Raw genomic sequence first — 27,916 nt, 5'->3', positions numbered from 1 at the left:
ACATTTTTCAACAGTTGTAATTTTAACTCATGAAATATTAATGCCAGAAGTTGCACTAGGGATTTACTAAATATGATACCCTTCTGCTAAGTCAAAAATTCAAATAATTCAAATGATGAAGAAATGAAAAATTAAATGAAATTTAAAACAAAAAGGAAATTAAGAGCTTTCTTCCATTCTTGTTCCTGATAATTTCATGATTAAATACTTTTTCCATGATAACATCAAAAACTAATATGACTGATTTCTAATTTTAGTATAAGATTTATAATGTCATAAAAGATAAGAACCACATTAAATTTGGATATTTTTTGTATTAGGAAGTCCATTTATTAATAATAACTACAATGATATATATTTCTATGATAATCCACATATAATATCCTTCCTAAGAATGACATGACCAAAGACATTTGTAATTATATTTACTTCTGAAAGATTATGGTTTATAGTTAAAACAAGAGAGGCATCCTGTCATTTTCCAAACCCGTTAAATGTGACAGAATCTATTTTTCTGCCAACTTGTGAGGACCAGGCAGAGAGCAAATTTGCTGTGGTCAGCTAAGTGTAACCACTGAGCAGGAAAGTGAATTTAATAATGCATTATTGTTCTTCACTGAAGGTGAACTGTTACAGTGCCTTTGTTATAGCAGACTTTGCCTCTGCTTGAATTTCCAGATGCTGGGTAGATTACCTGATTAAAATCTCTAATGCATGATAAAATGTACCAGGTACACTTTTAACATAAATGCATCCATTTTTGAAGACTGGAACACTAAAGCTAATTGGAATATTTGCCACTTCAGTGTCATATACATGCATTTTTACAAATAGCCATTTATTCTAAAGCAGAAAGAATAAATGATAAGTAATTACAAATTCACAAAGCTTATAAATACAACCTGGCTTTTCTGGTGATACCACGAGAACAAATATCCGATGCCTCATGAGGCAATTTAGGATTGATCAATTTTTCTATTTTTGCTTTGCAGGATAGGACTTTAATGCTGATCAAAATTGAAAAGGGAAGTAAAAGAGGGCACCTTTCAAGTTTTGTCAGGACTACTTTTGTTTTCATGCCCTTCTCTTTCCCATTCCCCCCTTATACTTTTAATCATTTATAATGGCGAACACATTCATTCAGTTTGAGTACTGACACATTTTCAAGCAAAAATTGCTTGAAATTGTACTCAGAGGAGAAGTGAGAACACATTTGCCTATTTTGACTACACTGCCTAGATCCAGTTCTTCAGAAAACTTCAAAGAGAATAGCTCAAATAAACCTATTTTGAGGAAGTTAGCAAAGGGAAGTAAACTTTAGTAATGGAAAAAAAATATGACAAATTTAATCTTGGAATTTTTCCTTAGGAATTACTAATTCCTATGGAGAGGGCTGGCCTGGATTTCTACCTGTAGTATATTGGTAAAGGGCTGTTTAGTCAATAGGAATTTTTATCTCTTATCTTGTTGTTTTCTCATTATGAGGTTGGAAAACAAAATGGTGTTTCCTTTTCAGCACTTTCTGCATCAGAGTGAACTATTAGGAGCAGAGATTCAAAGGAATACAGGACTGAAAGGGCACATTCCATCTAATCTGTGATTGTCACTACTGAACTTTCTCTTAAGGAGGCTTTGAAATGCATTTCTTAGAATATCAGGGGCATCCACTGATGAATATCACTATGGGCCATAGAACTAGGGAGCTTCAACTTTGGAGAGAAACTAGATTCCTTTAAAAGAAAACAGCAAAATAAAAAATAAACACAATAAAGAATGACATAAAGAAAATGCATAAGTGGAGGGATGATTGCATTTAGTTTTCATAGAATAAAGGCAATGAACTTGTCATTTTAGTGATATGGGGAGCTCCAGATAAAACAAGCTCCTGCCTATGGACTTTGTTACCTTTTGAAGACTATATAATCTCAGAGAGTTGCCTAGAGTACTTGAGAGGTTAAGTGACCTCTGTGAGATTACACAGATTTATGTAGAAGAGATGGGATATAAAATCAGCTCTTTCTGACTCCAAAGTTTCCTTCATAGAATGGTGAATGGGAGTAAAGTTTACAATGTCTGTTAAGGTTTTTATTCTGACTTTTACCATTCCTCTTAACAGAAATAAAGCCTCAAGCCAGTTTTTTTTTCACTGAGAAATGAACATAGTAGGATATCAGTATTCAATCTGTTTTAACTACATTTTTGCTTAAAAAAAACATTTTGCTTCTAATAATTTGATTATAAAATAAATTATAATCAAACTGTGTAATTTTAAGAAATGAAAAAAGAATGTGCTTAAGATTGTCAAACCATTTCTAATTACTTCTTCAGTTAATTAAAACTCTTTAACTACCCTCTTTGGTGTGACAATAATATTTTTCCTTCTTAAGTGAAAGTGTAAAGGTTAAACCAAACAACAGTCAACAAACAAGACTTGTAATATGACCCCTCGAATTTGCTGTTTACTCCTCAGAAATTCCTCTGCTCTAGTTCAAAGCAGGTGCAGAACACTTGATACTGTTGCCTCTGGTACATAAATGACTTGCTTTTTAACAGGTCCTGGAGTATTTCCTGTATTTCCTCAAAACTTCAGAAATCACAGCTTGCAAAGCGGAAATAGTCAGTTTGCTATTTGAGCATGACCTTGGTCATGATACAAAAGGAGAATGACAGAATAAGATGTTTGTTGCATGAAGGGTCAGGGACTAACCCCTGGAACCACATATAAAGATGTGATGATATTTAAACTGGTATTCAGTTATTGAAGCTCAGCATTAATTCATCCTTTGAAAAAATTAGGTGAAACTTAAAGGGTAAAGTATATGGTTTAAGTTTATATTTGTTTGAGTTCAAGTGAGTCAAAATGATGAGCCTCTATATCCTTACCTTTCTATATACTTCTTCCTACTTCCCTCTCATCCAATATTCTCTAAATTTTAAAGAAGAGTCACATTAACTCTTTCTGGCAGTCAGGATAGTCATTTAACATATCTGGTGGTAATAATTGGGGTATGGGCATGCACATGGATGTCAGTTTTCCTTTTCAGAAAAGTAGAATAAGAAATAGTAGCAGTTGCAAATGAAAAAAAAACAATTCATGCCATTCATATTAAGCCATGAAGTATTGAATGATGCATATGAAATTAACATTTTCTCCAGCAAGCACAAAAATTGATAAAGGAACAAATAACAATGCGAATACAAGTAAATGGGTGTTATTTTTTTCCCTCCTTTTGCACCCATTTCTAGAGCTCTTAATACTATTTCCAGACTTTTTGCTTGTTCTGGCCTTTTAGCTGGTCAGTTGTACTCAACTGATTTTTTTCTCTCTCCTACTTTTTTGCTCTCTAAGATTTTGCCAACAAAAACAGGCCTTTCCGAAAGGAGTGCTACAATTGTCTACCCTTGGGAAAGTTTTGATTTTCAGGATACACGTCACAGTTTCACTCTTGTAATAGAATAGTACAAGTCAATGTACCAATTCCAGTTAGTTCCTGACAAAGTAATCACCTTGGGAAGTTCTAACTCTTATTCCATTCCTTAGGATATTTTTGGAACTCATTTTTGGAATTGCTGTCACAGTCCATGCCATATATGCCAAAGGTGACAAATCAGCTCTTTGATATATATTACATTTGTACAAATAGCCAAAAGTCCTTTACTGCAATGACTGGTACAAAGGGTAGGTAATCAAAGTGGATATTAATATCTTTTCTATCAAAAATGATGTCTTTCTAAAGGAATAAGATTGATTTTATTGAATGACTCATAGATTAGTCCTGAAGCTACTCCCAAATGAGAAGTCCCAGCATTGCTTTGGACAATGGTACTTTTGTTAGAACAAGGGCAGAGCTTCCTAAGAGCTCACCTTGAAGTCACTTTTACATGAAAATTCGCCTATATCTTGTATAATATCTATTCCTTTATTTTCTAGTATCACCTCTGATAGCTGCCTTCATAAATACCAAAAAAAAAAACATATGGTACCGGAGGGAATATGTGTGTATTTTGGGAAATCTCTTTAATACTATGTGCTGTTATATTGCAGAATAGAATTTTAAGTAAAACAAAATCTGCCTGTTAGCAATATAAACCCCCTCAAACTCTCTATTAGGTCATGTCATGATTTATAAGGTAGTTGTACTTTGTAGAGTTTGAGAATAGGGTTAAAGCTCCAGATTAGACTCAATCTGGGTAATACCTATATTTGGGAAAATATTAATAGCCATTACAGGAATATATCTTTATCCTTATTTCCATGCTTTAGAAAATTAGTGATTTAAACAGCATAGGCATTTAGTCCACCAAAAGACATAATGTCCCCTTGATATTTCAATAGACATAGAGATTTATATACAGAAACGCAATTATATGCACAAGTGTGTACACATATGCATAGTGTACATATACACATATTACATTGCATGTATATATAACTCAAATAGTACATGTGTTTATATCTGTGTGTTTATTTCCTAATTAATTTATTCTTAGATGATATAGTCCATTGCCAGGCTTATTCTTAAAGCCTTTCGAGCTTGCTAGGATCTCTCATATTTAATGTTTTCCAGCATAGTTTTTGAAATCTCAGGACCACCTCCGTGTCAATATGGAGAATCAAAGAAGTACTTTAGTGGAGATTTCTGAACTTTAAAAATGAATTTTCTGACTTACCCTTAGTCCCTAGTGTAAAATAAAATCATAGGGAAATTAAAACAATCCAAGGAAATGTATTTACTAATTGGGATATAATTAGGAACAAAAGGTTTTTCTTTAAACAATCAACTTTAGAAAGAGAAGTCTAAAGTTGTGCACAATTCATGAATTAGATAATTGTTGTTGGGTTTTTTTCTCTTGGATTTGGATCATTGCCTGGCATCTGTTCTTTAGCTGTAGTGCATGAGTGTGTGGATATGTGTAAGAGTGTGTGTGTGTGTGTGTGTGTGTGTGTGTGTGTGTGTGTGTGTGTGTGTGTGAGTCCTAGTTAAGGTACGGCTGACTAATGTGAACATTAGCCAGAAAAACTTCTGTACTAACCAATGTGAGAGGCTGAGAATTAAATAGAAGAAAAACAATTGTACTTAATCAAGTATGATAGAATTAAAGAGCTTAAATAGTCCCCAGAGATGATCCAGTAAATATCTTTCTTTACCCTCCATTTTTCACATCAGGTAGTGAGACCCAACAAATTAAATGGCTTACTTTACACCACTTGAACACAGGTCTCCTGATGCTCAGACCATGTCTTTTATGCCTACCTACCTAATACCTAGCTACCTTCTTACCTAAAGATACACACACACACACACACACACACACACACACACACACACACACACATATATACACAAAGCTAACTAGTTAGATAATATGGAGAGGACCTATGATTTCACTCATATAGTGAAGTCCTTAGTTGAAGAAACACACTCTTCCTATATAGGTAAGCTTTGTCTCTGCAATTTATACTTTTAGAGAGTTGCCAACAGCACTGTGAAATTAAATCACTTGTTCAGGATTATATAAACAACGTGTCAAAGAAAGGACTTCATAGCCACTCCTTTGGGCTTTAATGCTAGACTTCTATTCATTCTGCCATTCTACTTCCCATAAATATAAATAGTAATAAAGATGCCCTTTGTACAGAATTGGATAAACAAATAAAAATTAGCAGAATTCTTTTTTCCTCTGTAAAATTAACCTTCTGCCTCATACCTGGCATTTTCATTTAGCAAGTCTTTTAACATTTCCTAAACTTTCTGAACTTAAAATTAGTTACATACAGATTTATTTGAATATTGAATTTGAATAATTCAATAACATTGAATAACAATGAATAACTTTAAAATATTGACTTTAGCCATTATCCATTTTTGCACATATATTCAATAAGAATAGAGAACACTTTTCCATTTCCCTGACTCCATGCTATAGATGCCAAAGGGATTTATCTGCCATATCAGTGACAAAAACGTGTCTTGGTGATACAGTAAAACCATCAATCAGTAAACCTTGGTTACCCTGTAGGTATGAGCAGGTGTTTTTTTGTATATAAATGTTTAAGTTCTTGGAAGTTAGTTTTTCTGATTAGGTTCATTGAGAAAATAACATTTTAAAATGAACCAACCTCAGACTAAGAGGGTAACCTTATAAAGATTTGTAATTGTCAAACTTTGTCTATAGCCATTATCTACCAATATGAAGAGGTACTAATCATATAAATATTTTACATTTATAGTATTATATATAATATATTGGGTATATATATACAACAAATAACACTTAATTTCTATGTTATTATGCTTCCTTTACTTGCAATTATTTGCATCAATAATTTATAAATGGTCACTTTTAAAAGATATTTTAATAAAGCAATATGACAAATTTTTAAACTAACAGAACAAATTTTTGCATGCAATTGAGGGCTGTGGCATTCAAAGTCTTCAAATAGGCAATGGAATTCTGATATTATTGTTTAAAGAATTTTGATTATTCTTCTTTTTGAATGTTCTTCAAGTCTTAGAATGCATCCAGTTCTATCAACTCATTTGACTGAAATGGAAAGGGATATCCATGGAGGTTAAGCAAATTCTACAATCTCATGAATTGAATAAGTCTCAGAGTGTGATTTAGACCTAGGTTCTTTGACTATTGACCAAATACTCTTTCTATTGTATCCCATTGTCCCATTAGTTTTTAAAGTCAAAGATAGAAAATTATCATCATAGGGGAGCTTATATCATTTTTGGATATGACCAAAAGACATTTGGAATAAATGCTGAGGAATAAGGACATTGGTTACAAAGGGTATACATTTTTTAAACCAAAAACTGTTTCACAGATAGAAACTATGAGATGGAACCTTGTAAGGACAAAGAAATCGAGCATTTGGCTATAGTTTACTTCTTTTGTGGGGCACCAAAGCTCTCAAATGCTTCCAAATTTCTACATAACAAGACTTACTGACTCTTTGACCTTGTGGAATGAATGGAGGCAATCAATCTCATTACTTTATAGTTACATCTTTCACATAAATGTTTGTAAAACTAATTCCTTAAACTCATTTGAAGTTATTGTTCATATTAGACACTATCTTAAGGTCTTGAATTATGGTAAAAGCAAATGGTGCTGACTTATGTGCTGATGCCTTCTAGGAATACAACCAAATAATGCACATCATAGCAAACAAAAGTCTTAATTAATTAGTTTTTTCCTATACTGATAAGATAATTGAATTGATGTATTATTTTCATCCCTTCATGAATGATGTAGGTATTTTAAAAACAAAACAACAACAAAAAACCCTTTACCCCCACAAAACAACATGGTCTTTATTTTGTTTTTGCATATGACTTTTATATTTAATTACACATGCAGAATTTGTTGTCTTTGCATCTATGTGTCCTAGGCTATAGAGAATAGGTCATCTGGTTGAAGTCATTGTCATGGTATTTACAATTTCAATAGCAATCTGGACTCCTTCTCCATGTGATCTTCCCCTCAATTCCCTTTCATCCTTCACTTCAGATCCACCCCCTATTTTGGAAAAGGACATACATTTGTCTAAAATCCAAACAGCATTATTTGTATTGAAAGTCCCTCTTAACAACAGTAGGAACAGAACCCACAGCACCATCTGTTTGGCTTGAATAAGTGCATTTAGGGATAGTCTTAAAACTTTTTTTTCCCCACCAAGAATGTCCCTTTAAGCATATTATGTTAAGGAGCAGTCACATATAGCATTTTATTTTTTATTCTCTTCATATTATTCTCAGTTCAGACTTTGGGATTCTGATTTTGTCCACCCCCTCAGATATACAAAAATACTATTTCTTCACTTAATTTTAACTCCCATTTTCAGATTTATAAAATCCTTAAAGAATTAAAATGCCCTGGATCTTATATTTTAACATGTGAATGTACTTTCTTTTCATTCTTCTTCATAACAGCAATTTGTGATTGACAAATACTGGCAAATGCAATTTATATCCCCAAAATGCTAATAATAAACTATATTAATGATCTTAATAATTTTAAATTTAAATTAATATTAAATGGCAATCCCAAATAGTTGACAAAGCACAGTCCCACTTATGTTTTATAGAATATTTAAATGTAGGTAACAAAATGTTTAGGCTTTAAAATAAATCTTCAGGGTTTCTGTTATCATTGATATACTTGGTATTCTTCTTCAATTTGTAAATGATGTATTTAGCTTACCATCATAAAAGTCAACAATAATAAAAATGTAAATCACCATCAAAAGGTTGCCCAGCATTGAGAGAACATTTCAAAAGATGGTTTATCAGTTGTTCATTTTTCCCTGTCAGATGTTGAAATCTTTTACTCCCCTTATATTGCAACAAAATGTAGGTCTACTGATAGTGTCTACTTGTAGCTAAGCTGTGAAAAAGTCAAAATTTCATTTTGTAAAGGCAGTTATCATGAAGAGTGCTGCAGGGCTAGGTTATTGGTCCTTATTTAGCAGACCCAAAGATAAGATGTCTAATTTCCTGACCAAGCTTTTGGTGTGTTTGTCTGTGTGTGTGTTGTGAGTGGGGGGGGTGGTCTTACTGAAATATATTCAATAACAGTAGAAAGTATCTACTCTTGTTCAAAATTCTATTATCTTGGGTACTGATATGTCAAAAACAAAACAAAACAACAAAACCCACAAAAAGCCTTAGTGTATCTGAAATTTGTTACTATGTGTTTAGAAAATGCAATTTGCTGTCCTGATGCAATATATTAAAAAAATGTCAAATTTAAAAGGATTTAAGTTATGCATTATTTAAATTAGCAACATGCTTTTCACATGAAAAAGTGACAATTGCATTTATAGTTAGCAGGAGTAAAAGTCCATTTTTCATAATGCTTAAAAGCTCAACAATTTTTCATGTCTAAAATTACATATTCTGCCAAAAACAACAAATAAATTAATAGTGACAGGGACTATTCCTTTTTATTTAGAAGGAAACATTGTGTTTGCCACCATTCTTTAGCAACTTTAAGATACATTTTTAGCTATAAAGAAAAAAAAAAGAAAAGTATTTCTAATATTCCTCCTCTCCCCCACATTTTTAGATATAAATGATGAAATGCTGAGATTAGGAGGGGCACATATACATATCATGTTAAAAAGAAATTAAAGCAAAATTCTAAAAGCTTGTTATAAAAGATGATTGGGATGCTCTATCTGTGATTTGCAAATCCCATTATATTCCTTTTAACTACTTTTTTTTTTTTTGGTACTGCCCTCTGGATAAGAGTACATAAGACATCATGAGTGAAAAAATAAAATCAGTTTAATGACAGAATTGGAAAATATGAAATGCATTTTCTCAGTAGAGTAGATATGATGATTAAACAACTTGCCATTTATTTTATTTGAATTTATTTTTGTTTTTGTCTTTCTTTCAATGAACAGTATTTGGCTTGGGGGAAAATCATTGAAATTATCAAAGGAAACAGGAAAATCTTATCTTTTATAACTAGTGTTTCTGTTAATTCCTTTACAAGTTTGATGAAGGAATTGATCTACATATACAATGATATGAATAGTTAAGAATGAATATACAAATAAGTAGTCTGTAGATCATCACTAAAACTTCTGATGTTGTTTATTTGGCTATAGAATTTTTCATAAATTTTCATTTTTCTCTTATTCTGAATCAATTGATCAAGAGTTATTGAGTGATTGGGAACTTTTTCTTTACAAGGAACTAAGTTAGTCTTGGAACAAATGTTATATTTTATTTTCCATTCAGTCCTTTTTATCTCTTCTATCAATAGCATGAGATATTCATAATTAGTTGGAATGAGTGTTGAACTTATTGATTTCTATTTTTGTAAATGTTTTCCAATTAGTTTCATATTGGCATGGAAGCAAATGTTTCTAAATTGTTTTTAGTAGAATGGTTAAAGACAAACAATAGTTATTAAAACATACTAATATCATAATTTTCTTAAATGCAAATTTCAACAATAATTTTTCCTTTTCCAAAATGTCTAAACAATTTAGTGAAATAGGAAAGAAAACAAAGCTACAGTTATCCTAAATACCAATTAAATTTGCTGTTTAAACAGCACTTTTTACATTTCATGCTTTTATCATTCCCATTTTACAGATGAGAGAAGTAAGAATCATTGTTAAACACAATTTTTAACTCTACCACACCTCGTCTTCTAAAAATTCACCTTTGTTATACTTATTTAGCCTAAAAGACAATGGAGCTCAAGCATTGATATTTTGTCTTATTAGTAGGAATATTTCATTATAAATTATTTCCCTTTCCATTTTGAAGGAGTAGCATTAATATTATGTTCTAAACTAAGACACTATAAATACATCATTTTATTAACACACATTTATTATTGTTTTATAGGATCTTGAGTGATGTTTATATTTCATTAATGTATAAACCTATTTCTTCATTAATATGTTTTTATTTTTTTAAAAAAGCCTTATAATGTCCATAAACACTTTGAAGCTCTATGCCCCAAGCAAGACATACTAGTTTTATTTATCTGGAGTGCAATCAATATTTCAAAATAGTGCTAATATTATGATTTCTTTCAGAAATATATAATCAAATATTCTTAAAGTAAGACATATTTAATAAAATAGAAGTCTAAATGAGGAACATCAATTTCCATGATTAAAACTTACTAAAAAGCAGGTACTTGTTTGTATGCAAAACATTTCATTTTTCATAATAGGTTAATGCTTGTTGTCTAGCTTCTACTTTCCAAAAAAGTCTAATCTACCCTGTTTGATGATTAAATTTTCTTAAGTAGATTTTTAACATTGTGGCACATTAGGAAATTCCATATTTAATACCAGGAAACCTGAGTACAAATCCTTTTTATCCCATTTACTACCAAGTTCCTCAAAAAGGGCATGGTAAAATAAATATTGAAATTGCTATCATTAGGGAATAATCCTTCACTCAATATAAAAGTGAAAATTTAAGTTGGGTGGAAGCAGAAAACTTAAAAATTTCCTAACAATTAGAGTTACCTAGAATTGGAATGGACTGCCTTTAGAAATCTTGAGTATCTTGTTACTGGGGTTCTTCAAGCAAAGGCAGAAGGAGCATTGATGTTGCAGAGAATACTCTTCTGTAAGTGTGGTTTGCATTTGATGGCTACTAGGGGCCCTTCCAGATCACAAGTTATGTTAATCTCTGAACCTCTGAGCCCCAGTGAATTTTATTTTCTAAAATTGTGGGTAATAATGCTTTCCGTAAGTACTTTATCTACACCTTGCAAGAAAAAATTCTTTATTAACTATAAAACTACATATGAGCATCAATTATTATTATTATTGATGGCATGTATAGGAAATTGAGTGAAGTGGCTTGCCTGGGACCCCATGGCCAGGAAGCCTTTGAAGAATCGAGATCCTCTTGACTCTTGGCCTTGCACTCTATCCATTGTGCTCTCTGGCTATCCCTTGGGTACACTTTTCTAAGTGTCCTCAAAGTGCTGGACTCCATTTATAAGACCAACTGATACAGATATTACAGATAAAAAGAAACATGAAACATACAAGTACAATAGTAAAAGTTTTTAGAAGTTCTTTTCATTCCTATTTTGATAAGATATGAATACTATAAATATGTCTAAAGCCACTATAATAGCACAATAATTTATTTTCTTGCTTCTTTGACCTCTCCAAATTTTCTTCCACATAATTCCATAGCAACATTCTTGAAGCATTATTGTGAAATGGATAGAGGACCAGTTCTGGAGTCAGAAAGACTTGGGTTCCAAGCCTTCCTCTGACACACCTAAACTGGGTAACCATGCCAAGTCATTTTATCTTTTAATAGTCCAGATAACTCTCTAAGAATGACTGGAGGGAGTTGTCACACTCAAAGTACCCCTTATTGATGAAATCACACAAAAGCATCAACATAATGCTCCCTTTCATGACTATATTTTAGCTAACCTGCTTAGTAGCAACTCCTCAAAGTTAATACCTCTTCTTTCTTTCATTTTACAAACTTTTCTCCTTCTTTCTTCTTTCATTTCATAGAAATTTCATTTCATTAGCAGCATGCCTGAATGGACCCTTTTGGGGTCTCTGACACATACGATCCAAGTCTTCTTTCAAGGCTCATTTCAGATTTTAACTCCTTGAAGTCCTTCCTGATTTTCTTTAGTTATTCATTTTTTATTCCTCTTTAATATTCTTTATACAAATAAGCAAACATAGGTATCCCACTAGTCTAAGGATTCTTTGCTATTTTTGTGTGTGTCACAGGTCCCTTTAGCAAGCTGTTGATACCTAGCAACCCCTTTTCAAAATAATGTTTTACAATAAAATATGTAAGATTAAAAAAGAAACCAGTTATATTGGGATATAATTATTAAAACATTTTTCCAGAGTCGAAACACCCAGTTTAAGAACTCCCACTTTAATAGAATTTAAGCTATATGAAGGAAATTATTTTAACAAGGCCATACATTTAGAGCTGGTTGGAAACTTAGAAGTCATCCAGTCCATTTCTCTCAGTTTACTTCTGAGAAGACCTAGAGGGTTTCTGTAACCTGCCCAGTTTGCACTGTGCAGTAAGTGGAACAATTACATTTGAGGTTGTCTAAATCTTAAATCATGTTTTGCCACATCCCTGATGCCTAGTGCAATACATTGACTATATTAGATATATGATTTTATTAAAATGAAATTAATTTAATATTATTGGATTAGAAATATTCTCATGAATGTTGTGGTCCTACATATTTTTGTAAGATATATCATATCATATAGTGCCGTTGTCCTATTTTCATGTAGAAATAATTTGGAGTATCTGCTCTGCCTTTTAACATTAAATATTTAACTACTGCTGTCCCCTTCAGTTTTCTGCCTTCCACAAAGCTGATAAATATTCCTTCATATGTATCCAAATCATTGATGAAAAGGTTGAATAAGCTAGATATCAATATAGAATGCTATTCTTCATCACTAGAGATGACATTCCAGGACAAAATTATATTTTGGCTAACTCTTATTTTCATCTTGTCCATGAGGAAATCATGAAAATTTATTAAATGCCTTCTTGAGATATACACACACATCTAGAGTATAATTTTTTCATCTAATATTCCAGAAACAGAATCTCTTGTATTATGGGTATTTTTCATAGTGAGAATTTCTTTCATGTGTGAGTTCTTAGGTGGTTACTGAGGTTCCATTCAACTCTTAAGATTCTGTGATTGTATAGTTACAGCTATTAATGTCTTGAATTTGAGAATATGCATTTGCCCATATATTTGAATTTTCTTTTAGTGTACGTCTTTTGTAAAGTTTTATTGATACCTTAGATTTTTATTATATTTCTTATGATGTCACTACATCCCTTAAATATAACTTGTAATGGAGAAGATCAGCTAAACAAGACTGACCAATAAAGAAGCAACCATATCTGACAGTGTCCAACTGTATGGTATGTAGTTCCATGCTTCTTTACCACAGAGAGTAGAGGGTTTTCTTCATTTGGAACCAAGAGTAGTCATTGCAACTAATCTAAGTTTGTATGGTTCTCACTTTTTTAAAGAAAAATAATCTGGCTAATATCATCACAACTTCTTTTCCATGTTCATGGGCTGTGCATTTAATAATCTATTCGATAACTTTGAAATTATTTTTACTCAGTATAAATATTACTCATCAAAAAACTAATAGGAAAATATGTGCCCAGCTTCAGTCTTTCAGAATGTCTCCTATTATTCATTATTTACTGGAAGATTACAGATAGCAGAAATTAGATGGAAGAAAGGAAATAAGTGAGGGAGAAAAATGAATACGAAAAACTTAAGTGATAGCAGTGTTCTGTTTTCAGACCTCTATATAGCTCTGTTCATCAAACTCATCCTTAATGAGTGTCTACCAGATGGAGGGCACTATGTTGACTATATTGCTGGAATTGCCACTGTCAGAGGCCTCATATTGCCTTGGTAATTATTTAAGAGTGTATAAAGATAGGGGATAATGTTTGTTTCTAAGACTAATTTTCATTTATTCCTATCTTGTCTGTGATGATGATGACAGATTTTACAAACTTCACAAGAAAATTGAAAAAGCAACCTAAATAGTTTTGTTTGTATGGACTTTCTTTTCAGAACAGATAATACATACAAACACATGTTCCCTCCTCTTTCTCCTTTTTATCTCTTTCCCAAGCTTAGATCATATTTTTGTTTTGCACAATTGGCTCTTTTTATGTTTTTCCATTAAAATGTGCCCCCAAAAGAAATGATACATTTGACTAATTCTAATAGTTCTTTTTAAAAAAGAAATATGCAAAAGTGTTTTTTAAAAAGTTGTTCCCAAAGTGCTTAGAAAATCATGATTCTCTAATCATTACACAAAATTGAAAAGATTACACAATGAAAGAAAACATTATAAATATTTTCCTTTGCTGTTCTGCTAGCATAACTGAAGATCTGGTGTGTAAAGAATAACAAGGACATTTCCTTAGTTTTACAATGTCCTATCAAGAGAAAAAGATAACAAAACCTTTTAAAAACCTTAACCATATAAGCTCATGATTTCAAATAAAAGCCCAAAATTTAAGGATTGACTCATATGTTATTATTTTACTATATATATGACATATACATTTGATTGCAGTTGTTTCCCATTCCTTCATACATTCACCATACATTTATCAAGGATTTCCAATATGAAAATGCTAATATAGGTTCAAGGGTAGAGAGAGAGAGGAATATGAAACCTTTGTTGCCCTCAAAGAGATTCAAATCTGATTGCTTATTTTATAGAGCTCTACATATATTCCAGAAATAAATATAGAAAGAAAAAAATCTACCAAAAGAACCAAGATTTAAAGGCTAGTAAAAGCAATGTGGTAGCATATAACCAAACCAGAAACATAAAATAACAGCCCAAACCAAAAATCTATTATACCATCAAGTTTTTTTTTCCTTTTGAAACTAAAAAAAGAAATATCACAAATGAAAATAAAATATGCAAATTTAATTTAGAATTTTGCATCTTTTGGAATTAACAATCTAGAAAGTGGACCTAAATTTAGCAACAACACCTCTATTATGGAGAGCCCTTTTTCTTTCTGTATTCCCAAATTTTAATGGCAATAAACGCATTATCTTCCCATGTAAATTTCTTGAAACTATATCATAAATAACAACATATTTAGTTAATGATTATAGGCTCAACTTTTCCTTAATGTAACCTGTCCATCTGGTTACATTAGATGCATAATCTAAATAAAGACATAAATTCATTCAAAGTTGTTTGTAAACATTTTTAAGTCTTTTTTTCAACAATTTAAATAAGCATAGAAGCCTTGCTTTAGTTGTTTAAAAGTTATTTTTGCTACAATTTTAAATGTTATTCAGAATATTCTAAATTTTATCAGCTACTCATCTCTGCATCTCTATTTTAGCAGACTAAGATTAGTCATGATCTTTGCAAAACACATCAACATATTTCCTTATTCTCCCACTCTGTAGTTGGTAACTTTTATAATAAAAAGGAGCTGGATTATTATTTTTCATTTAAAGATTGTATCAGCTTTTAAATTTGATACTGCCCAAATTCACAAAGGATTAAAGGAAAACTTTTTCACAGCTATTAAATGACTGAATTTTCCATCAAAATTAATATCATCTTGAATTGTATTATATACCTAAGTGCTGAACAATGTAGAAAGTCCTAATAACAAATCTAGCAAAGGTAATTTAAAGTCTTCAAAAATAATATTCATTAGTTTATCCTATTTTTCATTTCATTGTTTTTGTTCTCTACTACCTTCTTCATCCAGAAAAATAAGTAACAACCAGTGTTGCTTTTGAAATGAAGGAAAAAAAATGTTTCAAATCATTGGCAAAGCTTAATGACTTCTGACTGCTGAGATATGTTAATTTAAGCCAGACCAAATGTTCCTCAGCTGCAAATATTTGGTGTTGTTCACTGGGAACTGGCAAGATTTATGAGGGCCCAGTGGCAAAGACTCTGTGCTGACATGCCTCACATTACAATTGTTTCACATATTTGCTGATAAAAGACTGTTAAAGAAAAAAAAAAACATGCAACTTTTCAAGGAAGAAAGTCCCTGAGATCCAAAGAGTAGGAAGGTTCCCCTCTTCCTGACCCTTTTTGCATTAGAAATATCCTCAAAGAGCTATTTAATGACTGAATTACTCTAATTCTCATGCCAACTTCAGTTACTGGGACTATTTCAAGACTTGTGCTACATAAGGAAAAAAATTATATTTGTATTTTTATGTCCTGATAAAGTAGCAACACATGCCATTCATTTTTAAAATAATCCAAATTTGAGAGATACAGAAGTTTAAAAAGATATTTCACTTTCTTATTGGTGTGTAATAAAAATTCATAAACATTGATCCTTAAAGCATCAATGTGTCATGAGTATAATGAATATTTTAGACTTTGAAAAGGAAACAGACAGAAAGTTGAGTAACTTGCATTTCATAGCAACTGAAAAGCCTTTTGAGGTTGACCTTTCATTGATCTAAATTAAAAGTTTTATTTGTCAAAAGTAGAAGAAAGAATTATACTAAAGTAGTTAGTAACCTTTAAAAAGGCAAATAGGATTGATAAGTAGAGTCAATTAAACAGATATTTATTAAAGTCCTGCTGTGTGCAAAGCACTGTTATGTCCTGAGGGAGATAAATGTTTAATAAGGATGACCCATATATTCAGGAAAATACAATCTAGGAAGGGGGTATAATTCATACCCTCAAAACAATAATTCTAAATTGGACATGATAAATATGTGAGGTAAATATAAGCAAAACACTTTGGGAAGTATAAGGACTGGCAGTTTTTATTTACTGGAGGGATCCCTGGGAAATTGTGTCTAGGAGCTGGCATTTACAATTGATATGAACACAAATATCTAAGAATAAACAAGAAATTTGGGGATGCCAAAGGGAAGAAGAAAAACATCAGAAGTAAACTTTTGAAATATTTTGGGTAACTCAGAAAGATAAGGAATAGTCCTAGAACTTCTCAGAGGAGGTAGGGATTTGACTTGTATTGAGTTGGAGGTAACTGGTGGAATTGGAAATTTCCTGATTAAATATGGAATTCATGTTTTCTTTTCCAAATAGCCCATACATTTTAATTTTAGAAATCTCTCTTTCCCAAGTTCCCATTAGGCTATAAATTACAGAACAAACTTTCCTTCATTTTTCCATATTTAGAATGATTATGATAAAAGTTAAATCTATTTGTTGACTGAAAAGCCTTCTGAATTTATTCAGATTTTTCATCTCTTTCTTATATATTCATTCATTTTCCAGAATGTTTGATGAAATATGAAGTAGTAAAGATAGATTAGAGTTGGTGTGTGTGTGTGATTTTTAGCATGTAATCAACACCAGACTTTCTTTCCATGGTTTGTTATGAGGGTCAAACTCTGCATTATTCCATACTGAACTCTTTAATTATGCATTTCAGAATGATAAAGGGAAAAGTGCTGACAGCAAACAAAAGAAAAATCTAAATTCTTTTCTTGCAATAAATGTGACACCGATTTTATAAAGCAATATTTTTGCCCTTGAAATGTTTAGAAGTATTGACATTCTGTCCACTAAATTGTCAGCTTGTCTTTAAGGTTAGAGCTTCTAGGTTCTTAGCATTTAACAGACTGACATTGATCTCCCAGTTCTTCAAACTTGTATACCATTTTGGAAACCATTCTTGATTTTAAAGCACTGCATTACAACATGTTGCCCTTGCTGATGACATATCATAACATTCATGTCTTTTGCTAACCTCAGATGCCTAACTTTTAAAGCTTTCACTTCAGAAAAGGTTTTCGTATACTAAAACATTTAAACAAGTCAGTGTTATAAACTGCCTTAAGATATAAGAGACTTAATTAGGTACATAATGATAATATAGACTAACCAGTCCTCAAACAGCAAAGCATTTTAACTAATGAGTACTTCTCCAGTATAGTCTGCAAAAGCTACTGGCAGTGAATGCACTTTCCAATCTCATTTCTATTGTGATGTTTACTTTATGTTGCCAAGGTGGTCCCTTGTTACTTTAATGAAGTTTGCTATCCATTGGCATAGACACATTTCAAAGATAGAATAACAGTATAACTTTGCTTCTCTTTTTTCATTATTACCCAAAGTTGCATTGGTAAGAAAAATAAGCAGTCAGTCACTGTTTCTCTGCAAAAATGGACTTTCCAAATAAGTGTTTCCACTGTGCCATTAGTTGGTTAAGGAATCAAAACAAGAATGACAGTGTTGTTGTTTTTTAAGATTTCTTTGAATCTTTCCACCCACAGGCTCTATGGAAGGCAGTAAATAGTCCATTTTTGTTAATGAAGCTTCACTCATACAGCTGGGATTGTTTAATATTTTACGAGTGTTACTTTGTTTTGCTCTCAACGATCTCAGGCAGTTAAGGATTTATGAATCGTGTTTTTCTCAGCCCATCTGCGGTTTCCTATCTTCCCTGGCCTTGAGAATATGTTTAAATTTATTAAAGCGAAGCAAAGGCTCATTATTTCAAAGGAGAGCCAAAGTGACACAGTGAATTGGTTATTAATGGAAAGGCACTGCCATAGGGCGATTGAAATTTAATGATATCCTACAAGAAAAAAATGAGGGTGTCACTTTCCAAAAAGTCATGCTAAATGCCAGCCTTTTTAAGGTCCTGCCGCTAATTTTATGCCTGCGCACAGTAATGTTTTCAAAAGCGTTTAGGAAACACGGACCAGTGACTGTACTGATTATCCTTTTCACCTTCTCGCCTGTTCCAAATGGGTTTGTGCAGTGAGCGATTTAATCTCTAAATATAGGGAACGTTAAAAAAAAAATAACATTGCTGTTTTTCACAAGCTAAGGGCCTTTTGCAATCCTCCAGAGATGGACTTGCAAATATGCTATCTCCATATGCTCACAGTAAGCTCTCAAACTGGCTCATCACCAAAAAAAAAAAAAATCAATCCCTTTATTTCTTTTGCATTTCTGTCATTCAAGAGACAAAAAAAAAGAGGCAATATTGGCAGCACAATATCATATCCACATTTAAATCACACTTAATTTGGGGAAAGTTATACAATTCTCACCTTTCTCTTCATCATAGACCTCTCTAAAAATATTCCAGGTAGTATGAAATAGTATTTCTCACCACCACACCAGCATCATACTTTCGATTGTAATTTAATTGCACCTGTGAACAAATTCCAGGATCACTTTTGAGTTTTATTAATGAAAATCACTACTTTTAAAGTTTGCGTCTCTGAGATTCCCTGGAAATGATTATTGGTGGGATTCATCATCCACTTTCTATAACTTGAAAAATAATTCTTGGCAATATACCTTACTAATAATGTTTCGGGATGTTAGCCTTTCTTCATTCAGGATGAAGGGAAGCAAATTTTCACTGACTGCATAATAGTGTATTTGGAGTCTTCTTTGGATTTGGTAACAATGTTCCAGATTCCTCCTTCCTCTTATAGCTTTCAAATAGACTGCTTAAGTTTTGTAGTTTGTTGACCTGTTACATACTAACGGAGGATATTCCTTAGATTTTTAGACTCTGACTTTAAATTATACCAGAGGTTCAACAGTTTGCAAGAACATATTAATTACCTGCAATGAACATTAAGTACCTTTAATTCAGGCACCATATATCAGTATACCCAGGTCTAATATGATTTTACATACTAATGCTGACTAGAAACTAAAAAAAGAAATGGTATATTTAATAGTTGCTCCAAGAACATATATGTACACATATTTATGCATATTATATGTAGCATATTTCATATTATAAATATATCTTATAAAATGAGTGTGGGTTTTCTTTCATTTGAGGCAAGAAAATGACAGAATTTTCCAAAACCATTTCTCCAAACTGACTTTAAAAATTACAATTTTTAAACTGTGCTTAATTAGTTTTACAACATATAATAACATCTATTAGTGGCCTTTTCTTTTATTGTGTCAAAATGTACTGCAAATAAATAGCATGTTCAATTCTAATAAAAATAATTTTAGGGGGAATTAGCCTCAAGAGGGTTTCAAGGCCTACACCTTTGGTTTTTCTGGGCCTTCTCTTTTAACAGTAAACTTATCATCCTATAATCTTCCTAACAAAGACATAAACACTTGAGCTACATATATTTTGATTGTTTCATGACACTTTACTGGAGGCTGAGCAGTGACAGATTTCTTCATTGTCTTTTTGCCAAAATTTGTCCTTTAAGTCAGTTTTGTTGACTGCCCCTTTTAGCAGCTCACCTCACAATGAGAGAGGAGACAATTAATGGGAGGGTGATTTATCACTGCCAAAAACTGTCAAGGACTTCAGTTGTAGCTGGAGAAAAAGCAATTTCATATTATGGCATTTCATTCTGAATACATTGTATTTACAGCTCACAGTTTTATTTTCAGAGCCTATTATCAGGTGAAACAGTTGCATCTGAAATGTTGTTTGTGACATAGGTGACCTGTTAGGATTTGATAAGTATTTACGCCAGAGCACAAGGGGCTCACACATCTGCTGTTGGCAGAAGCAATGGAAAAAAATAACCTGGAAATGAGGCGTTTGATTTTTCTGGTTCCTACACTCGAGCATCTGTTGCTATAATTAAGTGGCATTCAGTAATTGCAGAGCAATGGTGAAATAAACATATGCATTCTTGCCAGCTTTTAGGATTTGGTGTCCTTACAGTAGGAGAGACAAGCAAAGTGACTTCAATAAGAACAAAGGGTTCTGTAGAGAAGTTTAACAATTAACTTTCCTCTAGAAGTAAAAGGGATTTCATAAGAGAGAAAATCATTTAATCAGAGATTGAAAAACAGGGTTTGGTTAGTATGTGCACCAGATTACAGACCGATTAACCAGGGAGACTGTAGTACCTGAGATACAGAGATATCTGTTCTTCAGCTGTAGGTATGTTGCTACCTAGAAACAATGAATGCTGTTGTTAATAATCATGATAAGTGGTTTTATTTATGATAATATGAAGATCCAGGAGATGCTACGTGGGAAAGTCATTGATATGCAAAGTTCAGGAGGTATTTTGTGGGATCCTAAACAATATATAACGGAAAGATTTGCTTTTAAGGCAAAGGGATGCATTTGGGTCTCAGTTCTAAATAACAATGCCTAAGCCCTATGACAATGGGTACTCATGTTAATGTTTTGGCATATTAAAGTTTTTTCATTTCAACCTCTTTCCATTATTCCTTATAAACATTCCTACACATCAAACTAATCAATTCCTTGGCAAAGATATGAAAACGTGATTCCTTTTGTCAAAACTCTCCATTGCTTACAGACTGCCTATCAACACCATAACTAGGTAGCTGTGTATACCTGGAAGAAGATGATAAAACTATGCACTCTTCCCCATGGTATGCTTAGGTTAATTGATATATAGTTTATATATTTTGAGCCCCAATGACTTTGTGCACATTTGCAGGAGTCTACCAAGGAAAGCTGATGTTGCCATGCTGGACATCTAAGATCTTCTCTATTATAGGGCCCCTATAACTTTCCAGGCTTGTCTCATGCTGCTCTCTTCCATGAAGATTCTTTATTATTCAAACTTGACTATTATTGGCCCATTATTTGCCCTACACTTTGCTTCTTGTGGCTCTTTACCCAAGCTGTTGTCAGAATCTTGAACACACTTCACCTGATCCCTAATACTAATTTACTTTAGTATTCCACTTAAATAGTATTATCTTCCATAATAAATTTTTCTCCCTTAAACCATGTGTATCATTTTGCATATATTTATCACAAACTCATCAAGTGTTTTTTTAGTAATTTGCAGAAATAGTATGGCCTATTGGTAAGAGTAGTAGTTGGAGCAAAAAATCGTGTAACTTGCACCTCTAACAAACAGTGAGTGTGAGACCCTCAGCAAGCCCCATAAAATCTAAGTACCCTTGAAAACTCTTAATCTTTAAAGTTGAGGAGAAGTAAGTTTTTATTGATACTATTCAACAATAGTTTACTAAATTAATAGAATTAATGATGATTTTTTAAAAAAATAGTAATTTGCATTATTCCAATTTCTAATAAACCAAATCAATCCTGTTTGTCTCAATTTCCTCATCTATAAAATCAACTGGAGAAGGAAATGATAAAAAAAATTCCAGCATTTTTGTCCAGAAAACTCAAAATGGGGTCATGTGGAGTCAGACAGGACAGAAACAATTGAACAACAATCTCCCCACGATGTTATAAGATTCATGGGATATAGAGCTAGGACATTATCAGTATGTACTCAAGCCTCTTGATTCTCCTTCTATCTTTCTAACTTTTTAGTAGATTTTCCTCAGTTTTACATACTTGGCTACCTTCTTCTTCCTCTCCCCATCCTCTTCTTGTTCTCCTCCTTCTTCTTCTTGTTGGTTTTCTGGTTTTTCTTCTTGCTCTTCTTGTTATTCTTCTTGTCCTCCTCATCCTCTTCATTATCATCATTGTCCTCTTCCCTGTTGTCCTCTTCTTATTATTATTCTTGCACTTCTTGTTCTTATTCTTTCTTCTCTTTCTCAACATATTTATTCACTACCATCATACAACTAATAACTCTATGCAAATGCAGATAACTCCTCAGACTTTATCCTAAACTTCTTAGAATATATCTTCCCCTGATTGATTCAAGTGGATTATGCATGAATTTACCTGGACCTTTGCAACAGGTATCTGCAGATCTTTTTACCTCCAATCTCTCTTCTTCAGCCAAAAGCTTTCATTTTTTTGCCACCACAGGGCTTCTCTGTTGCCCAGGTCAATTCAAATTTATTTAATAACATTTAAGACCTTCCATAATTTGACAACACCTTTCTTTTCTAGCATTATATCATTCCTTCCCAAGCACTCTGTGATCTAGCTAAACTTTATTACACCATTGCTAAGTTTTTTAAATTTTCCTACACTTATGTTTTAACACACTGTTCTCTATGCCTAATAGGTCAGATCTCCCCTTCATCAGCTCTTTAATACCTATAATCCATTAAAGCTTAAATTAAATACCATTTCCTTCATGAAGTCTTCCCTAATAATCCCTATTGGTGATAGCTTTCTTCCTTCAATGTAACATAGTACTTATTTTTGTATTTTTCTGGTGTAATTCTTATCTATCATTGAATATTATTTTGGTCACCATTTTATATGTTTTATCTCCCTATTAAACTTTAAGAGTCATAAAGACAATGTCTTATCTCATTTTAGATTTTCCCTATCAGCAAACCAAGAGTTTGTCATTTATAAGAAGCATAATAAAAGAATGTAGGCTTCAACTGAACTGAAATAAATTAGTTTATCTTGATAAAAATTCTACTTTTAAATATTAAGTTCACTATAGTTCAGGCAATTCTACTTGAACATTTAAATATCATAATTTCACCAGGATAATACAATATGTAATATATGTGTATGTGTTTTTAAACCTTTACTTTCCATCTTAGAATCCTGACCTCATAGGAAGAATTACAAGAAAAGAATTTTGGAGATTTCTACTATTTTTAACCCTTATTTTTCATCTTAGAATCAATAGCGTGTATTGGTTCCAAGGCAGAAGAATAATAAGGACTAGGCAATGGAGGTTGTGACTTGCCCAGGGTCTCACACAAGCTAAGAAGAGTCAGGCCAGATAGAACCTAGGACTTTTTTTTTTCTCCTGGCATGCCTCTCTACCTATTGAGTCACTTACCTGCCCCCTACATTTCTATTTTTAAAAGATTCCACTTTTAGTAGAATCAAACAAACAAATTAAAAATCTAACTAGATGAAACTGTGGTTATGAATGCCAAACTCTTATTCCTTAGGCAATTGGACAGTGAACAAGTACAAGAGCTGTTAGCCCTGTTTGGAGAGACAAGACACAGGAGGGATCTGGCATTTTCTCTCTGCTACCTTGGCATCAGGTGATTGTTAGGCTTTCTGGGTGAAGGAGAAACATGAAGAGTCAACCATGAAGAGATGAAAATAATGGATAATGACTTTATAATGCCAACATATATACATATATATACATATATATATATATATATATATATATATATATATATTGACTGGATACTATGAGGGAGATCTTATATGAAAGCAAAATAGATTGTACAGTTTTACTCTCTTTTTTGAGTTGGGGGATAGCCCATACCATAATAGGATAGACTGCAGAATTGTTCAGTCCTTTAAAGAGCAGTACAGAGCAGACAACTGAAAACAGAGTTGAATCTGGTCATGTCAATAAAAAAATTGGGCACTTTTTATGGAAAACAGTGAATTAGGCATGTGTACTGTATAAAAATACTCTCTATGCCCTCAGGAATATAACATCTATATGGAAGTGGAAGTGTATATTCACTGGATATTAGAGTATATTAGAACTCCAAGCTATAGAACAAGACCTTCAAACATTAGAATCAGTGATTCTATCCTCACCTTTTCTTTACCCAAATACCCGGAGCATTGGCTCATCCCATTTTGTCCAGATATTCCCTGCTGACCTTTTATGAATCCATAGTATCCATGTGCTTTATATAGCATTCCATCTGTTGGGTAGATATTATGTCTATCTAATTAGTCAATATTTCAGGATACATGTCCATGTCTCCATATTGGTATAGACATATACAGCTATCTTTATACTAAAAATGACAGATTTAGTGAGAGAGAGAGAGAGAGAGAAAGACAAAAGAGAGACAGAGAAAGGAAATAATGGGTAGAATTATCTCCCAAATCATAATAAACTAGATTCAAGCTTTGTCTTTGACACATACTTGCTGTGGGATCTGGGACAAATCACTTACCCAACAAGCCCTTAAATTATAGTAGAGAGAAATTTGTCCATCTCTATTATAAGTAAAGGAGATTCTTAATTCTGAGTTTACTGCTATGGGGAAGCCACACTTTTGAATGAAAATGTGTACTATCCCAAAGCCTTGAATATAGGTTGTACTTTCTCCCCAAACCATAATTAGTGTTATTTTTCTCTATATAAATGCATACATACATACACATACATATACACAGATAAATTCCACACAAGCCAACTTGTATTTCAGTCAATATGATTTCCCTGTGCCTCTATCATCACTTAGTTACAGAGATACCCAAATAGTTACTGGGAGACAACAGCATTACAAATTTTGATATCTATAGACCTTAATGTATGTGCAATACTGCATAAACTTTTTATTATGCTAAAATGTTTTTCTAATATGAAGTAAAAATATTCATATTTGTAAACTGAAAGAATTTTTATTTTATATGGATAATTTTCCCTTAGTTAAACCCCATATAGGAATGTGTGTGTCACATATTTAATTAGTGTAATATTTAATGAAGACACTAGGAATCTAGATGGCACAGTGGATAGAGTGCTGAGCCTGGAGTTAGAAAGACCTGAGTTTGGATCCAATCTAAGATACTACCTATGTGACTCTGGGTAAGTAATTTAACCATTTGCTTCATTTCCTTGTCTATAAAATGAGCTTGAAAAGGAAATGCCAAACCACAGTATCTTTACCAAGAAAACCACAAAAGGGGTCACAAAGTTGAATATGACTGAAACAACTCAACAACAAAGTAAAGATACATGTGCTTGTCTGTGAAGTTTTTGCTGCAGTACTAAGGGAATCACTATAAAAAGTGATAAACTCACTGTGTTGCAGATGATCAGTCCTTCTTGATATGAGGGATTAAATTTAACTCATCTAGCCTATTTTTTCTGTAAGGCACAAACACTTTTCTTGAGAAATTATTCTATAATTCCATAATTTATTTTCAGATCATTCACTTTTACATATATTTAGTCTATTTTTTTTATATTGTAATCTATTATACCTTGATTGCTTCCACTTCGTTTCCTGATTAGTGTTGGATTGTTTTGGTCCCACAAGTCAACACCTTGTCCTCTTTTATCTGTCAATAAATCTGGCAATATTCATTTAACTTTCTTAATCTGACCTTTAAAAAATCAACATTTTTCATTTTCTTACTCTGTTTCTGTCTACGTATGTCTCTGTCTCTCTGTCAGTCTCTCTTTTATAATTATGTGAATAGTTTCCAAATTTCTGGCACTGAAGTGGCCCTAAATGAATACAATGGTATATTTCCATTTTAAATTAAAGCAGTCAACTCAGCCACATGAAACAGCATACTATACCCTTAAAACTTAAAGAATAGCAGTCTTTTAAAAAAAAACAACTCTGAGCTTTCTTTGTCAATGATTTAAGTGGAATGGATATAAATGACTTTTGTACAGAACTGATGGCCAAAGGTAAATTTTGGTTTTGCTGACTGGAAGGGACAGATACTGGAAGCTGTTGACTCATTCTTCTACTGTCTATTCTTTTTGTCCAGGTTATTTGTAATTGGGTGTTTTGAATTGAGATTGCCTATAATAATTTGGAGTTATCCTTTTTTCCAATCTTCAAATAATCTAAAATTTTATGAAGTGTCAACCACATACAAAGCAGTATTCTCAATGATAGGTTCAAAACTATATTTAAATGGATTCATTATAGGTCCTCATTTTAATTAATTGTGGAAGCAGAATTCATCATGTAGAACTACCAACTCAATAGAACATGAAGTATGAATGTATTTGAATGGTTTAATCCATGCAAGAGAGATAGTGAGAATAAAGGTAGGGTTACTGAAGAGAACAGGCAAGAATGGTGGTTGAAGAGAGGGAAGGCAAGCAAGAGCAATATCACAGCATTTTGGAGTTGGAAAAGACCTCATCCTTTACCATAATCCATTATTTACCTTAATAAGAATCCATTATTCAACAATTCTGACAAGTGACGATCCAGATTACTTTTGAAAATATTATCTGTAGGGGATCTTTGTAACTCTTAAAAGAAGCCATTATACTTTGGAACATCTCTAACTGAAAGGTATTTTTTCACCTTACATGACATCTACACTTATCCTTCTGGATTCCATTGTTTCTAACTATACATGCCAAGGTTAAGTAGAGTTAAGTGATTGCCTAGTATCACACAACTAGTAAATATCTGAGACCAGATTTAAACTTCTTGAAGTCAAAATTCAGTGCTATCTACACTGTGCTACCCAGCTGCCTCTAAAGGGTCCATAATTAATATGAAAATGTCCTATTTTATTTATCCTCACTTTACGGGTAACTTTATTATATTTTCTCAGAGCCACAAATGACATTTTATGAAATTTTATTTATTTAAAGAAAATAAACTTAAAAATAATAAATATTTATGATCATGGGTGGTTATCAACCAGTCCATTAAAATATATTATTCTTAATCTTTTTGAGTCTTCCTTGTATATTCTGAAATGAGTGGCTACTGCCAAACCTCCTGGATGAAATTTACCAGGGTTTTTTGCTTATGGTATACCTGCTTTGAAAAAAAAGAAGGAAAAAAACCATAAAAACATGAAAGAAGAGTGGCACTAATTTCCCCATAAAGATTCTGCCACTCCCTAAATGTTCCTGGCCAAAGTGTTCCTTTAACTGGGTTCTACTTCTTTTTTTTCCTGATTTCCTTGAGTCTATTAAATTGAATGTCAACTCCTATTACCAGTATTTTGTATATACTGCTGCATTTGCCTTTGGTATAACTAAACCAACTATATTATTGGCAATAAAGCTTGAGAGAATCTAAGTAGTCTTCTTTAGATAGTACACAGTTGAAAAAAAAATAACTTGGATGACTGCTTTCCTTGCCCATGAATCATTCTTCTGACTTTTAGAATGTTTCTGCCTTTTAAAAAAAGATGCATTTAATGACATTGTAATCTAAACATACAGAGTAGTTTCTAGAAAAGGCCTAGTGCATTAGTATATAATCTCACAAACTGAGATGTCCTACAGAAATCAGTAAAATAACAGGTGCTTAATGGAGGCACAAACACAAGCAAACCCTTTTGGTCCTACA

The 27,916-nt window shown here is 32.4% G+C and overlaps 1 protein-coding gene across 4 annotated transcripts in view; it reads left to right on the top strand.

Annotated features, from left to right (window-relative positions):
* The window catches only part of DACH1 (dachshund family transcription factor 1), a 485,618-nt gene that overhangs the window by 366,597 nt on the left and 91,105 nt on the right, over nt 1-27,916 (top strand). The window lies entirely within an intron of this gene.

The sequence above is a fragment of the Monodelphis domestica genome, chromosome 8 (genome assembly GCF_027887165.1).
Source record: "Monodelphis domestica isolate mMonDom1 chromosome 8, mMonDom1.pri, whole genome shotgun sequence".
NCBI lineage: Eukaryota > Metazoa > Chordata > Mammalia > Didelphimorphia > Didelphidae > Monodelphis > Monodelphis domestica.
This window is presented reverse-complemented; position numbering and strand designations above follow the sequence as displayed.